Source organism: Erithacus rubecula (genome assembly GCF_903797595.1).
Source record: "Erithacus rubecula genome assembly, chromosome: Z".
Classification (NCBI taxonomy): domain Eukaryota; kingdom Metazoa; phylum Chordata; class Aves; order Passeriformes; family Muscicapidae; genus Erithacus; species Erithacus rubecula.
The window spans coordinates 11,826,320-11,842,868 of record NC_136661.1 but is presented as its reverse complement, the minus strand read 5'-3'; the positions used below and the strand labels follow the sequence as shown (position 1 = coordinate 11,842,868).

General features: G+C 40.0%; 1 long non-coding RNA gene across 1 annotated transcript in view; it reads right to left on the bottom strand.

Annotated features, from left to right (window-relative positions):
• The window catches only part of LOC306814454, a 61,129-nt gene extending 50,386 nt beyond the window's left edge, over positions 1 to 10,743 (bottom strand). The window contains exon 1 of the long non-coding RNA XR_013777169.1: positions 10,584 to 10,743. This is a non-coding gene — a long non-coding RNA (uncharacterized lncRNA). The remainder of the gene's footprint in view (positions 1 to 10,583) is intronic.
• Between the last annotated feature and the right edge of the window lie 5,806 nt (positions 10,744 to 16,549).

Here is a 16,549-nt window from a genome sequence, read left to right as displayed (position 1 = left end):
GTTCAGGTAGAGAGCCTGGCAACATCAGGTGTTAAGGAAAGCATTGTTTCTCTCTCTTTTCAAGGAAAAATCCATGCCTGATTGCTCATGAGTAAGTACCATCTGTCCTTTCCCCTGCTCTAATGCCATAGCTTCATGCCGTGTCAAATAGAGTGCTGTTCAGTTTCCTGTTCGCAGCAAGAACATCAATACCATTAAAAGGTCTGCAATGCCTGTTAAGCCCAACACAGGACTGATAAACTATACCCTGGATTAAAAACATGCACAGACATCAACATATGTCAACAGGTGGAAGATTTTATTGTTTCCAGGTCTTCCTCATGGCGGAGAGTAATTATTATGATTACGTGTCAGAGATACAGCAACAAGGAGAGACACTATATCTGTGAGTCACTCACAGCAGCAGAGTTAGCAGAGGAACAGCCAGGATAACAGGATTAGCAAGGCAAGACAGATACATGCCTTGGGAGTTCACACACGTGTCGTGTGCTCATTAAATGTCAAAATAGATAATTAAGGATTACATTGTATTAAGAAGATCAAGTAGGACTTAGGGCCCATTCATGTCAGCTGCACCGGTAATTTGATCACAGCACCCACAAATACTTTCCTCTCTCCCCCCTATAAAATGCATTTTTGCTGTAGTTTAGTTAACTGAAAAGCCACAATGTGGCTGCAGACTGCAACTTGGGCAAAATAATTTATCTTGGTACATTTCTAGATGTCATGGAATTATTCAAAATATTGGAGTGTATTGATATAGAAACTGTGCTACATATTTCTTACCTTCTATTTCCTAAAAGTTGGTATGAAAAAACTTTCCTTTCTTTCTTTCCTCTGTCCTGGAAAAGTTATTTTCTCTATTAATAATTATATACCCAGACGGGGAAGAAATCAATATGGATGAGGGGTCAGGAATCCCTCACGGCAACAGCAGACTGGAATCACTAACCATGCAAAGCAAATTCCTGAGAGAGGTAGAGGAATATGCACCAGAGTGCTCACTTTCTTGACATATACACCAAATGGCAGCTATGACGGTGTCTGTTTCATTTTTGCTTTTCTTTCAATATGGCTGTGAATTGCACAGACTGCATGTTGGAACTGAACAACAGTTTCCCTCAGGTTTTTCTCCAGTTCCGTTTTACAAGTCTCCTTTATATTAACTGTGCTCTTGCATCACCTTTGCTATATCTTCCTCTTGCAGTTAGAAGCAAAGTGATACAACTAATTTATCTCCATAATTATATTAATATCACAACAAAATAATTGCTTTATTGTGGTCAAACCAAATATTTGTAAATAGTCCGCATCTCCCTAATTTCAGTGTATTTTCTATCTGTTACATATTGTACTGCTGTGTTCAGCTGTAGTTCAGTAGTCATATAATGGAAGCAGCAATGGTCAGAGACTTTGCCTTTGTGGAGATGGAAAAGGGAGCTTGAATAGTATCAAACAAAACCAGCATACAGTAACACTCTGTCCTTAATCTCAGAGCACAATTTTTTGTGCTTTTTCCTAATAATTTTTAAAAATACACAATAGTGTTTTTTGGTATATAAAATGCATGTTCTCAGCTAACACCCATAGAGCTTTCATGTCGTGCATTTCTTATGTGCTGAGTCTTCAACTGAGAAGCGTGTGGTGCCCAAACCAGCTGGGAGTACATTACTGTTCGTGCCTCTAGCTCAAAGCAACCTCTTTAACTTTTCATCTCATCAAGAATTGCTCTGCACACCCATATTTCCTCTACCATGAACAATTCCATCACTTCTGATTCCAATGAGAAATATAACAAGAAGAGATAAGTTTTTTTCCTCCTAAACAGGAGGGGAGCAAATATATCCTCTCAAGAGCCTGTGGAGATATACTAGGAGGTAGCTCCTCCTTTGTGGACCACCTTTTTCTTGATACAGTGTGGAATCTGTGAAATTAATTCAGTGCTTGTGCTGTCTTCCACTCCCACAGATCAACTGGGAATGATTCCATGGAAGATTTGCAGTTACAACATTGAAATTAAGAGGAGAGTTATTCCTGGGTTCACACAATGACCTGTGCCATCAGTGGGAGAAACTGGTGGCCTGTACTGTCATACCAAACAGAATGCCAACATTCCTGGTGGCAGGAGGGGTTTTGCTATTTGCCAGAGGCTGCATGGAAAGGTACCTTTCACTGCACACCATCACCACCACCACCTTATGCAGAGAAGCATGAGGAGGAGGAAGACAACAACAATGACAAGGAGCAGGAGAAAGAGAAGAAGGGGAGAAGGAATGGGAGGGGGAGAGAAGGAGGGCCTTTGCACACAACCTTTCTAAAATGTCACTGAGTAGGTTTCAACTGAATAGCACAAAAATAATCTAATTTTACTCCCACTCTAAGAGTGCAGCATATACGATTCTCTCTCTTCATCTATTTCCCCTGAAAGCTTTCTGCACCCAATTGCATTAATGAATGCTGTACCGATGAGGATGCAGATCGGATCAATAGGGATGTGTGTAGAATTAGGTCATTCTGATGGAGAGCAGGCCCAGATGCTCCAAAAGCACTCTGCCAGATGAGAGGCAGCAATCTGAGCCCTTGTCCCTCAATTTCACTTACAAAAATTTTTTGAAGAAACAAACTTTTTCTGAACTTGAGCTTAAAACATGAGTACTTGATAGACCAAGGTGACAGTTCTTGGCTCCTACCTGTGTTTAAGACCTCTAGCATATAGGTAGGGGCTTCTCCTTACAAGCAAGGAAGTGGGGCAGTTTGGGGAGAGGAAATATCTTTTGATAATACTGTGTGGTAAAGTAGCAAGCATTCAAGACTGGGAGAAAAGCAAAAGTGAAGCTAAAGGGATCTGTCCCTGAGCAGCAGATTCACTGTTGCATTCTGTCTCCTGACCTGCTACTCCTGACCCTGGCTGCAAGGGAGTGTCAATGGGTCAGCTATTATAGAAAAAGACGTTTTAAACAGAGTCATCTTAGAGCAGAGCCAGTGGGAGCAAGCAGGATTTGAAGAACAGGGCTGAGGTGAAACTTGTTGCTTCATTATACTTCTATGCTAATGTCTCAGGCTCTCAGCAGCCCAAGTTTTAGTATTAAAGGCTATTAGCTTTATTTCTGAGCAAACTGCAAAAGGCATGTTACTGGACTTCACTTCCAAGAGACATTAAAAGCCTGAGAAAGATATCTTGTGCTGAGTGTATTATATACATCATTAATAATAAAAGAGTCATAAAGCCCCAAACCGTTACCCAGCAACGCTTGGAATGTGTCAGGCATTACAGCATGTAAAGCTAATGTTAAGCTGCTACAGCCACCTCCTCATACCTTACAGCTGCAGTAGCTGAGAAGCAGGTAGTTCCCTGGAGCACTGCAAACCCCATAAGCTAAGGGATCTAGGAGTCAGTGGCAATAACTCTGCTGCCCTGCGCACAATCCCACCACAAACTGCACAGCCTGTGAATGAAGGGCACACAAGAAGGATGACCCTGGGAGCTACAGGCCTGTCCATCTCACTGCAGTGCCTGGTAAAGCAATGCAGCAAGGCAATTCTAAGAGGCATTGTAAAGCACCCAAAATACAACACAGTCTTTGGTTTATCAAACCTGAATTCCTTTTATGTCAAAGTAGTCCACCTAGCTGATCAGGGGAAGCCAGTGGGTATGATCTTTTTGGATTTCAGTAAGGTTTTGGTGCTGTTTCTCACAGTGTCCTGCTGGACAAATGTCCAGCACACAGCTGAATAAACACATTGTGTGATAGGAGAGCAGCTGGGCTCACGGGTCAGACACAAGGGGTGACAGTGAATGGGGTGACATCAGGATGGAGATCTGTCACTAGGGGGATTCACAGGGCTCCATCTCAGGCCCTGTGCTCCTCAACATCATAAATGCTTGGGTGCAGGACTGGGAGGGATACAAAGTTCACAGATGGTACAAAACTGGGAGGAGCTGTTGACTCCCCGAAGGCCAGGGGGCTCTGCAGAGGGGACTGGGCAATCACCAGCCATATGAAGTTCAAGAGTAAGGGAAAGTGCCGGGTTCTGCACCTGGGATGGGACAGCCCTGGATGCACAGACAGGTGGGAATGAGAGGCTGGAGAGCAGTGCCATGAAAAGGACCTGGGGTTCTGGGCCATGGCAAGGTGACCATGAGCCAGCAGTGCCCTGGCAGCCAGGAGGGCCACCCATGTCCTGGGGGCACAGGAGGGAACTGTCGGTGCTGCAGGGTAAGAAGGACAGGACTAGAGAGTGTCCAGGGGAGGGCATGAAGATGGTGAAGGGCCTGGCGGGAGCCGAGTGAGGAGCCATGGTCTGCTCAGCCTGGAGGAGGCTGAGGGGAGACCTCATTGCAATCACAGCTTCCTGGGAGGGCAAGAGGAGGGGCAGGCAGTGATCTCTTACCTCTGGTGAGCAGTGACAGCACCCAAGGAAATGGCCTGAAGTTGAAGGGGAGGTTCAGGTTGGATATTAGGAAAAGGTTTTTCACCCAGAGGGTGGTTGGGCACTGGAACAGCTTCCAGGGAAGTGGTCACAGCACCAGCCTGACAGATCAAGAAGTGTTTGGACAGCTCTCTCAGGCACATGGTGTCATTCTTGGGGATGGTCCTGTCTGGGCCAGGAGATGGATTTGATAATTCTTGTGGTTCCCTTCTGATTCAGCATGTTCTGTGAATATTTTGAATCTCAACCTCATCTGAACTCTCAGCAATGCAGACTGTCGTAGCTCTCTCCCCACTCTCCAAAAGGCCTTGGCTAGCTCCAGGCCAGAGATGGAGGGAATTTGGCATGGACAAAGCAAAAGAGCGAGGAGGCTCTTTTTCCCAGGATAATCCAAGCATTTATTCCTGAAGGGTTCCAGGGGGAAAAGAGCATGAACAGGGAACCACGGGGGTTTTTCAAACTTTGGCAAGGGGCAGAGGAACCCCGGATCACAGCCAGTTGGGAGGAAAAGAGGAGGGGGAAAGGTTAAACCATATATCAGACCATGGGGGAGCCACAGGAGAAACCGTTTCAGTGCAAAATATGAACCAGAACAGTGAAGTGCAATAGCAGACCAAATGGGAATAAGATACCATTAACAAGAGCTACCAGGCCACCACCTATTCAGGCCATGAACTGTGTTCTTACAAAACTAAGCAAATTTAATCTTGCTTTTGCTTGATGGAGTATTAATTATAATACTATTTATCTTCCTTCATGGTTTACTATTTCAATAAACCCTGAAATGAAGAATGAGAATGTATGAAGCAGCAGGCCTCTCATTAGGGTAGAAATGAGCCAAGACACAGACTCTCATTCAACAACATGAAAAATGTCCCAGTTTATTCTTCTTTACAGCTCTGCTATCCTGACTCTGACTACAGCAAGCTCCTACTCTATGGTTCAACTGCAGACTCTGTGGCTGTTTCCTGCTGGACTGTGACTGCAGTGTTGGTTTGCAGACTCTGAACACAGCTTTCACCCAGCTCAACTCTGATTCCAGGCTCCAACAGCAGCTCTGACTCCATCAGTCCCAGACTGACCTCACAGGAGAACTTCTACTGCAGCAACTCTCCTCCTTGTTCTGTTCCTTCTTCCTCAGGACTTCACCATCTCTTTCTCCAGGTCCTCTGCCTCTAAGATCTCCTTAACTAGCCAACCCTTTTATCACACTTATCTTTATTAGCCACAGCTGCAACCCGTTAAAGGCAAAGCTATTCCTCTTTTTTGGTAATTAATGTGACTTTGGTAATCTGTGATTTATCAGGGCAAGATCGCCTGTAATCTCTTCTCCTACACCTACAAATGTGAGCTGCACAGTGGTGTTGAACGAGTAGAGGCTCCCAGCAGAGACATGCGTGATGGCTTTAAAGACAAATAGCAAAACATTCCTGCCTGTCTGGGATGAGCAACACAGCTTATGAAGTATTGAGTGGTCAGTATGAGACTGAAATTTGGTTCTAAAAATGCCTGTGCTAAGGAAGAATGAGGGGGCTGGGATTTTTCATTTTTAAATAGATCTTTTCCCTATTTGTAGGTTGGTCTCATTTTGCAGCAGCTATATTCTGCACCAACATGTGGTAGACCAAAGATTAAGTCGTGAATTCCCAGACGCTGGGTTAGAAGAGGCCAAGAATGTCGCAGAAGTGACAAGATTAGTGCCAGAAGATGAGGATTTCGTTGCCATACTTTTCAGCACCTCTTGTTACTTGAACCTTCTAAGAACACTGACATTTGTAAAAGCAACTAATTCTCACCTCTTTTTGCCATAGCAATCAACTCCCAGGGAGAGGCTCAGCTAAAAAGAGCCATGTCATTTTTTTTCAAATGGTTATGGCTACACCATCCTGCTGGCAGCATTAATGCCATCATTTGCTTTTTATGAAGTGGTCAGGGCTTCATCAGAGTGCCAGACTTCAAAGCAGGAAACTATGAAAATAAATGCTACAGTTATCAGACCGAGTTCAAATATGTGCCAGGTAGTCATTCAAGTGCCTTATGAAATGAATGCATTGTTTTAAAATCACTTGTAACATATGTCTGAGCCTGTTCTAACAGCAATGAAAATGACTATGTGCATTTTTAAGACCAAAATCTTGCCTGAAGTTAGCAAATATGAAGTAGTTCTGTAAAAATATGAGATCAAAAGATACAGCTACACTACAGTGCGAAGGGCATTTCAGAGACATTATGCATATGCCCTCTCCAGACATTCAATCAGAATCACAGCCTAAAGTATGGGCAAAGATTGCTCTCTAATATATAAGCTCATCTAGTGACTTAGTACATTGTTTTAGGTACTTGCACAAAATTTCTGTTGCTTATAAGAAAACAAAATGAAAGGACACCCATGACTGTGGAGATCACTCTGTTCTTCTGGATGTTTCTCAGATCACACCCTAACTGCAGGGAAGGCAGAGACCTCCAGACTGTTTGGGGTATTTTTTAAGTTATCATTAAAACAATATCTATTTCTCAGTATCAGCCTTGCTCTTTAGTCCACATACTTAAACCTCAGTTCAAAAATTCAGAGCTTCAGTTTTTTTCCTGTTTGTATGGAATCAGGAAACTCCAAACTCACCCATTTTTATCTTCCAGAGTCCCAGAGTGGAATTTTATCTCTAGGTCAGTTCAGGGGTTTCTGATTATGTGTTCTGTGCTCAGAAACGAAGGTCTGAGATATGTACTGGCTAAGAGATTACTTCAAACCACTTCGACAGAAAACCAAGTTCAGATCTGGAAAAGGAATGTAAGATCCTTTTCAAATATGTTTTTCCTGGATTGACATAGTCTAGAATATCTGGAGAACCAAAAGTCAGCTTTAGGTCTCATGGGAAATGCCAGAGGAAAGAGCCCAGTGCGTCTTAATCTTTGCTAAGATTATGGTACCTTTTACTATTACAAATGTATCAGGGATTTCATTCAAAAGAAGTGCTTTACCCCAATAACTGATCAGCAGAAATCAACATTATTTTGAAAATCAAAGCTTAACAGAAGTCACAATGAACTCCATTGACTCTTCAGGCCTGCAAATATTTTCCAGATTGTTATATAAACCAGATACTGATGCATAGACCTTTCCCTCTTATTCTCACCAGTGGTCTGTCCTAGCTGCAGCAGTCACTCCAGTCCACACCATTTATCTACTCTTTGGGTGTCATTCCTGTGCTCACTATCACACTGTGCTGCTGGGTTCCAGGAAGGACCTTGCTACTGCAGTTATTTCAGGCTGCTGTCAGCATCAGATTTGCAGAGTCTATCTTATACCAGCATTTGGGATGCTCTGATCTTTACTGAAGACTGCAGATAGCAGAAGTGCAGCATACAGAAAGCTCTCCAATTGTCACTGTAACAAGCCATGGCATAGCAATGGCTAGATACGAACCTCTGTTTCAAAGTAGGATTGACAGTAAAAGTTAAATTTGCTAGCTGCTTCTACTGCTACTTCAAGGCCTAGCCTAAACACCAGGAAAGGTAATGGGAAACTTCTCATTGATGTTAGCATTCCTACAAATTAAAGAAGCCATAACTACCTGTCTCTGCACTCATACTGACTCTGCATGGGCTGTCATAAAAGTGACCATTACACTGCAGCACCTACACTTTATCTTTGTATTTCACACCTGAACTGTCTGTGAACAAACTAAAACTTCCCCCAATTCATTCTGTCTTCAGCATTCTTATTTTGTTCTGTACTTGCTGTCTGTAGATATAGTCTAGCCTATAGTTATTTGTTGTTTGCATATTTGTGTGCATAACAGTTGCCATTAAAATCTCAGGCTCCTTCAGTTTAACAAGTAGGTCATGATCATTGATGGAATAATTATCTTTTGGTTTTTAAATTAATCACTAATATAAATTATGAGTTGTGAATATAAAGAAAATTTAAAAATAACAAATGTGTGAATATCCAGGAAATGCAAAAATTACAATGCATTTATTTTTTATCATGCGTAATTTCCTGTTCCAACGACATTTACTTTTTGCCACTCCAGGATTACAATTAATTTTTTAACATAAGGAGAAGTAGATGTGTTAGAAGCATCACAGGGTTTGCTAAAAGAAAGGGGGGGAAATGCAGTTCTGCATGGTTTAACAAAGGTGATGTGGACACAGCTATCATCTGGTTTAATAACTTTAACTAATCATAGTTCCTTTTGTCTTTTGTGCTGGCTTGTCCTTTTGCATAGTTTTACTGAATTTGCACTAAGTTTTTCATTTCAACATGTCCCACTCTGTATTAAAATAAAAATCAGAAGCACTATGGGAGGATATCAGATGTGGAGTTGGATAAATCTTTTTTGGTCAGAATGTTTTTCCTGAATAACTTTGATTCAAATTTGTTTGGTTGTTGTTTGTTTGGGTTTGTTGTTCTTCGTTTTTGATTTTTGTTATGTTTGGGAGTTTTTTTGTTGTTGTTTGGTTTTTGTTGTTGTTGGTCTTGGATTTTTGTGAATGCTATATAAGGAAAACAAGTCTCAAAACTGGAAAAATGTCAGCATTTCAGTTCTGAGATTTAATTTTTTGCTCTCAGCACCTGGAAATCAACTTCAGTTTTATTTAAGAATTAATGAGGAAAAAAAGCAATCCCTCCCAAATCCTAAAACTTGTCCTCAATAAAAAAATTATTGTTTTTCCTAATTCTTCATTCCAGGTTCATGTAAAATGAATTCTTGTAGACTGCCAATGAGCCCTGCAAATCAATTACTTCCCCAGATCTAGATACAAAATTCTAGTTAGGAGCATTTCTTTGGTGAAAACACCAGTTGTGATTTTATGTGAGCATCATACTCCTAGGTCATTTTCAGATAGATTAGTGGTATTCTTCTAAGCACTCTCTCAGTCTTTTTGTTCTTTACATGCATTAGGAATTTTCTTTCACGTTGAAAAGGTGCATTAATCCAACTTTGATCGTGAAATTGTGAAAAAATGATGCTGATATGAGGATAGAAAAGGAATATAAGGCTTTGAATCTACAACAATGTAAATCTGATGGTCTTGGTTGCTAAAAAGGGATGCCAGAATAAACTATTTTGCTATTTCAAACTCTGGATCCAGCGCCTCATACCATAAAGGGTAAATGGAAGAACTTGCAAATAAAATTTGTTGGGATTAACATATCAGTGTGGTTGAAACAAAAATCAGAATTAGGTGTCTGAGACAAGATGTATACTAACATCTTTGTTATACAAAATTCTTTTTTTCCTCCAAGGTGTCAGCAGGAGATGTGAACTCTCTCCTTCTCTGAAAATAAGAACAAATCCTTGTATGATATTATTGGCACGTTGTAGGTCTGTGTAAAGCCCTTTTGCTTTTCCAGGGCAGCATGGGAATTTCATGAACACCGAAGGGGGAAATGCCACTCATCTATACTGGCCACAAGGACAGCATCTTCACTTTGTGAAGGTGAGAAATCACAACCATTTGTAGAGGGTTAAGAACAATTCAGAGAATTTCCAAAGTCATCCTTTTGTGAAAAAGTGTTGCCAATGCTTTGAGCATTACTCATTTTGTGGCAGCACAGAAAAGGCTGCTGTGATATTAAGGGTGAAAGTAAAAAGAAGTTCAGGTGGACGTTCTGGTGGTCCTACTGCATTCACACCGAAATTATTTTGTCACTGCAGTTTTTGGTCCCATTTCTCCAAGGTTCATGTCTCTAGTGAAAAGAAAACAAAGAAAAAAACCAAACCAAACCAAAAAAAATCCCAAAAAACAAACCAAACAAACAACACCCTCCCCACAAAAAAAATAACCAAACAAAACAAAAAAAAAGCCAAAACCAAACCAAAAAAACAACAACAACAACAACAAAAAAAAAATCCAACCAAAAAAACCCCCCAAAACCCAGCAAAAAGACCACTAAACCAAGTTAATACCAAAAATACAAGAAAAACAAAAAAAAACCCCAAATCCCAAAGAACCAAACCAAACCAACAACAACAACAAAGAGAACCAGAAAACTCCCCACACCAAACCACAAAACAACGTAAGGAAAATAATACAAAGACAGACCCAGATAAATGAGTGGTAGAAAAGCTTATGTAAATGATAGAATCATGGAACGCTTTGGCTTGTAAAGAACCTTAAAGATCTTCTAATTCCATCTCACCCACCATGGGCAGAGACACCTTCCACTAGACCTGGTTGCTCAGAGCTCCATCCAGCCTGGCCTTGAACACTGCAAAATATGAGGCATCCACACTTCTCTGAGTATCCTGTACCCTGTCTCACACTCCACCTCAATGAAGAATTTCTTCTCAATATGTAATCTAGACCCACCTGCTTTCAGTTAGAAGCTGTTCTCCCTCGTCCCATCACTACATGCTCTCGTAAAAAGATCCTTTCCGGAACTCTTGCAGGCCCCCTTAGGTACTGCAAGGCATGCAAGTTGAGTTGAGGACAGGTGGATGCAGATATAAATGACAGCAAAGTGCCTCAAGGTACTAGACACTGGAGCAGCCCATGCTTTGCAGGGGAAAGGGCCTGATCCAGTGCAATTCTGTGGACAGGTGAGTTGGAGCTGTGATCTCAGAGCTCTCCTTGCTCTTGGACATTTCAACAGCAGCAGTTCTGCACAGTGGCCAGGGAAGGGATCTTAACTCTCTGCACAGCCCTAGCAGCCTGACACAAACTCTCATGTACCAGCCACACAGACCTTACACCATAATGTGTAACCGGGGCAATTTTTCTGTTAAAGGACTTTGAGCAACTGAACGATGATTCTTCTTTTCCTTCTCCTCATTCCTTTTTCTGTTTGGTTTACTTTTTTGTGAATTAAGGCTAGATTTATTGCCTCGGGTGAGTTTCTCAAAGCACGCACAGTTGGCCTAATCCTGTTGCTGTTGAAGCCACTGGGAGTTTTGCCAATGCTTTTAACGAGAGCAGAGTTAGGCCAGTGCTGTCAGCTTTGAAGCCCCCGCTTTGTGTGTATTCATGTGAAGGTGGGGAACAGATAAAACGAGAACCAGTCTAAACCTGGATCCAATAAGAAAAAATAATACAAACAAAACCTTTCCTGTGTTTCAAAGAAATCTTTTCATCCATTTCTTGCATCAATCCCTAAAAGCGTCAAATTGATTTTGTAACCAGCACCTGAACTGGGAATGGGAATGTTCCACTCTGTGGGTTATAACTTATTTTAAGCTGATTTAATTTACCTTTTGAAGGTAGTTGTATTTCAGTGGAAAAGTGTGCAGAATACACATTTTTTTCTTCAAGTGCACCTATGAATAGTCTGCTAGAAATCCATACTTAGTCAGGAATTTTAAAAACAGAAGGGATCATCATAGTTACATTGTCAGCATAAAACAGTTTATAAAGGTACAGCCAACAATTTCAGTATTCACCCACAGCTGCTCTGTAAGTTATAGTAACTTATAGAATATTTAAGAGTGTGTGTGTTTTCAGAAATATAAATAGGGAAATGTCTACATAATCTGCTGGACTGGGTATGTCACAAGGAGAGAAAGCATTATCCAGACTGAAACAGGAAAATAGTTGTGAAAGACAAACTAAAATGAAACAGGATTATTTTTTTTTTAATTTCTGAATTCAGTAATGTATTATTGCTGCCTTCGAATATATAGATTTTTTTAAAGTATTGATTTGATCTATTAAAACATCTAGATTGACAAAGATTATACTCATAAAAAAGTGTTTTCATAAACTCAATTTCTTTATCTGCATCCAAGAGTAATACTAAGAAAAGCATTTCTCCACATAGTTTATTTCATTGCCTCGATTTAGGCTGTGCCAAGAAAGATGATAAACAGGCTTCAACTTGATTGAAACACCCTTGCCAGTGTTAATGTTTCATGCAAGAAAGCAATGGCAGTTTCTACAAATTTAAAAAAAAAACCTAAACCAATAAAAATTTTTGGTTTTCATAAGCTACCAAATACAGTTGATTTTAAGATATTATTTTTAAAAGTCCTTAAGAATGTTTGTAGAAGAAAAAAATAGCAAAAAAAGAACAAGGCTGGATAAGAAACCTCTGAATCCTGGTCCTGTGCTCTGTATCCTTCTCAATGTCCAAGTCTCATAATAGTTTGGTTATCTTCCTGAAGACTTTGCTGCTTAACTCAAATGACTGTTAAAGAATACATTTTTTAGGTTAATGGAAAATAAAAAACCCTGTGGCCTTCCTCGCAATGGAGTATATCTTCAAAATACATTATCCAGGTTTACCATAAAGTCTCTTTTTTTCCTCTTCTTCCTGTTTTTTAATCTTTCCCAAATCCCAGAAAGGGAGTAAATAGGACTAGAGTGTAATTTACACATATTTAGTCAAATCAAAGTTCATGCTCAATTTCTTGTAATCATGGGCAAGTTTTCATTTTGTAGGAGCCATTAAACAGGAGTAAACAATCTCTACCTCAGAAAATCCCTGAGGAAAAAGTACTAGGAATTATATAAGAAGTATCATTCCCCGATTGCTTTGCATATGCTTATAGTCCTGCTCCTATATTCTTAGCCAAAGGAAATGTGTGCATATATTTCCTGTGGACATTGTGCTTTGCAGACCTTCACCTGACTCAGATGGTACATCAGTGCCACCAAACACAAGAGCTCAGTGAACAAGGTTTCTGTAAAGAGGGCCCAGGACTGTGTGAGGTCATGGGGAAAGTGCTATTCCAGAGTGGATTTTTAGAGGCTGAAACTCAGCAGCTGTATGCCCCTGAGTGTAGAAAGGAGGTATGTAAGGAAATAAGGGGATGCAAAGCCAGGTAGGATTGCTTTGGGCAATAGCACCCTGCAGAGAGAGCCAATTCTGATGCAACACCTACACTGTGGTTTGGTGGGAGTGTTCCCTGAAGATATCTGTCCCTAAAATCAAGGGTAGTTTTATCTTGGACAAGGTAAGTCAAGTAGAGCCAAAAGGAGAATCAGGAGCCATTCTGTCATGACTATCTGGAATCCAAGGCTCCTGTTTGCTCCCTGGTCCCTGTTTATGTGATAATGTAAATGTAGCCAATGTGGCTATTGTGAGTTTTGGGAATTACATCCCACTCCAGCATTGTACAGAAGTACATGCAAAATTCGTCATGCAAAATTTGAAACAAAGATTTTCTAAAAATCTTTCTTAGAATCACTCTGACAGTGTTTGTATTACTGTCAAGACCACTTTCAGCCCTATCTTTCAGATATCTTCTCTAACATCATTCAAGAGCCTTGAAGAGTGTCTCTTTGGAACGTGTTTCCTAGTCTATTTTAAACCACATTTTCACTTCTGCTTTAAATTTAGTATTTGTCTGTGTTTCTTTAAAGGTTTATTTTATGTGCTCTTCCTGTAAGGGCTTTGAATGTGCCTCTGAAAACCACTAAACAACAAAGTTGTTGTTGCCATTGCTGCTTGATCTTTCTGGGAGGCCAGTCCCACACAAACCTCCTTCTCTCTCCAGAATGCTGCATATTGTAAATACAACAACAACTTTCAGTTTAGTCAGAGGAGAAAAATGCAGTAGCTTTCTCTTCTTTCAGATCATGAATTAATTTTTTGTTTTGTGTACACCAGTTTCAATAGCTGCACAGTCATTTACATTAACCAAAAGGCTTCAGCTACAACAAAAAACATGCGGGATGTGGTGAGATGCCTTTTAAAATTTGTCATTCTGGCATTGAACAGAGCATTATATTTAGATGTGTTCCCAGCTTTTCATTCCTTTTTACACTTTTCAAGCTCTGCATGTGCTGTAATCACAGATATTTAGTTGAGAAATTATATTAAAAGGATATTTCCATCATGTAGCAGGAAGATGCATGTTTTCTGTTTGAGTCAGTGAATTCTGACACTTCACACTGTAGTAAGCCTAGCTCTATTCATGTGACTGGAAAGAAACTCAGGGAAAGACAAACAAAAAAGAAGAGGAAAGAACAATATTATTTCTATTATATATGCTTTCCAAATCTAAATAGAAAGTTTTCCTTCCTTTCCATAGAAGTTTTTCAGATATTTCAACATTTTTCCCATACTGAAATACAAGGAAGAATAGAAGCATAGAAAAATACAAAAAATTAACAGCTAAAAATTAATCCAAATGTGGAAAAAGAAGAGGGCAAGCAATTTCAATTGTGTCTCATCTCCTAGTCTGATTTTACTACTTGTTTCTGGTCAACTAATTGTTGCCAGCTGTGTTAACGTACACTTAGAAGGTAGCAATGTTTTAGCGCAGAAGATATCTAACAGAGATAGAGGTGTTGGTGATATTATTTCAGTTTTTTAGCTCAAACTCAACTAGGCAATTAAACGTGTTCTCAGTATGTTATGTCTTCATGCCAGAAAGGGCTGCAAATCAGAACTTCCCTCAGGTGGTTCTCTGATAATGCAAGTGAAGGCGTTTTATACCAAGACAAGGGGCAGCTCTGAGGAGAGCAGAAGAAAATCTCTTTGGATTTTGTGTTTGTGGAGGCATGGGATGGACAGACAGAAGAAATGAAGAGAGGAAGGCAAACAAACTACAGTTTATGTAGTTTGTGTAATGTGTTACTGTCTGAGGCTGTGCATCAGGATGACCTGATGTCTTCTCATTCTCCAGTCAAGTAGAGAATTTTCTTAGAAATTGTGGTCAGGACTGGTCCCTATCCAAAGCATTTCACAGAAATAAAACTGGATATATTTCAGAGATAGGATTTTCATATAATTCAGATTTTCTGAGAACCTCCTTCCAGCACATACAATCAGATCCTGAACTCGTGGGCTGTCTCTGACAGAATCCAGCATGTTCCAGGGGAGTGGCCCTGCAAGGACAGGCCTTGCCACACGGCTTCCTTACAACCAGGAATTCCAGGGCCTAGAGTCTCTTAACTCGGGGCCAAAATGTAGAAATCCAGGGCTTCTATTATCAGCAGCTATATGCTACCTCAAGCGTTTGGACTGCAGACAAGTCCAGCACTTCTTAAGTCTGTCATGGTAGCCTACCCCAGTTTTCAATGGAAGATCTCTTTAGTCTCTCATATTAAAATGGATTAAAATTACTTTTAAAACAAGAAAGAAGAAAAGGATCAGGTCATCTGAACTAAATCACATATTCTGCATCCCCAAATAAAAGGATTTAGTGAAAAACTCTCAACATTACTTCTTCTTGACTGATGGACAATCTTCCCATATGTAGTAAAGTTTTCATGCATGTTGTCATTTTTTCATGTTTTTTATGGATAGATTTCTAAACCTGTAAAGTCTATCAGCTACTGTATTTGTGATTTCTAGATATTTTTTGAAGTCTGAGTATTGAATATAATTATTATATATTGGATAATCATCACTGATTATCATCCTGATAATATATAGAGATCTGATTCCTTCATATTGGGTTGGAATCAGAATAAAGAAGAAAAAGTGTATTTACTGTTTCAGAGGATACACAAAGAAGTGCTGTGCTTAGTAAGAAACAGAATTAAAATTTTGAAGAGTAAATGGAATAGATATGTAAATCACTGCATCTCAGTACAGCTAGACAATCACAAGTATGGCTGCTAACAAAGCCCTAAAGGAAAGTGTTTTCCTTTCACATAAAAAATGCTTATGCCCAGTCAAGTTGAAAAATGAAATCTTGAGGAGGGGGAACAAAAAAAGGAACTGAAAATTTCTAGCACAAAGAAATTTTAAACCTGAGTAGGAAATTTTTTTGCTTGATACTTTAGGATTTCCCACAAGAAACAGAGTCACTGAAAAAAAATCCAAATCAGCTCTCATTTCCCTGTTTTGTCTTCATAACAAGCCATGATGGAATCGACCTCCTAGGTGCTGAGCCCCAGACTTCTCTAACTGCATGCACAGTAGTCTGTACCAGTTTAAGATGATTTGCTTCTTTGCTCTGTTTGAAAATACTCTTAAATTTAACAGCTGTGAGCCATGGCTATGCTTGGGTTTCTGCCATCATAAGCTGCTGTTATATATAACTCTTCTTCCTCCTTGCTTTAGAAAATGAACATATTCCTCCATAGTTTGTGTTTTGCAATGTGAACTAGACTCAGTGTCTTCCAACATATAATCTCTTAATTATCCTCCATTCCTCTCTCATTATAGTCCAAACTAACCTTTCTTAAATACAACATCCAAGTTTGAGAATAATTGTACAAC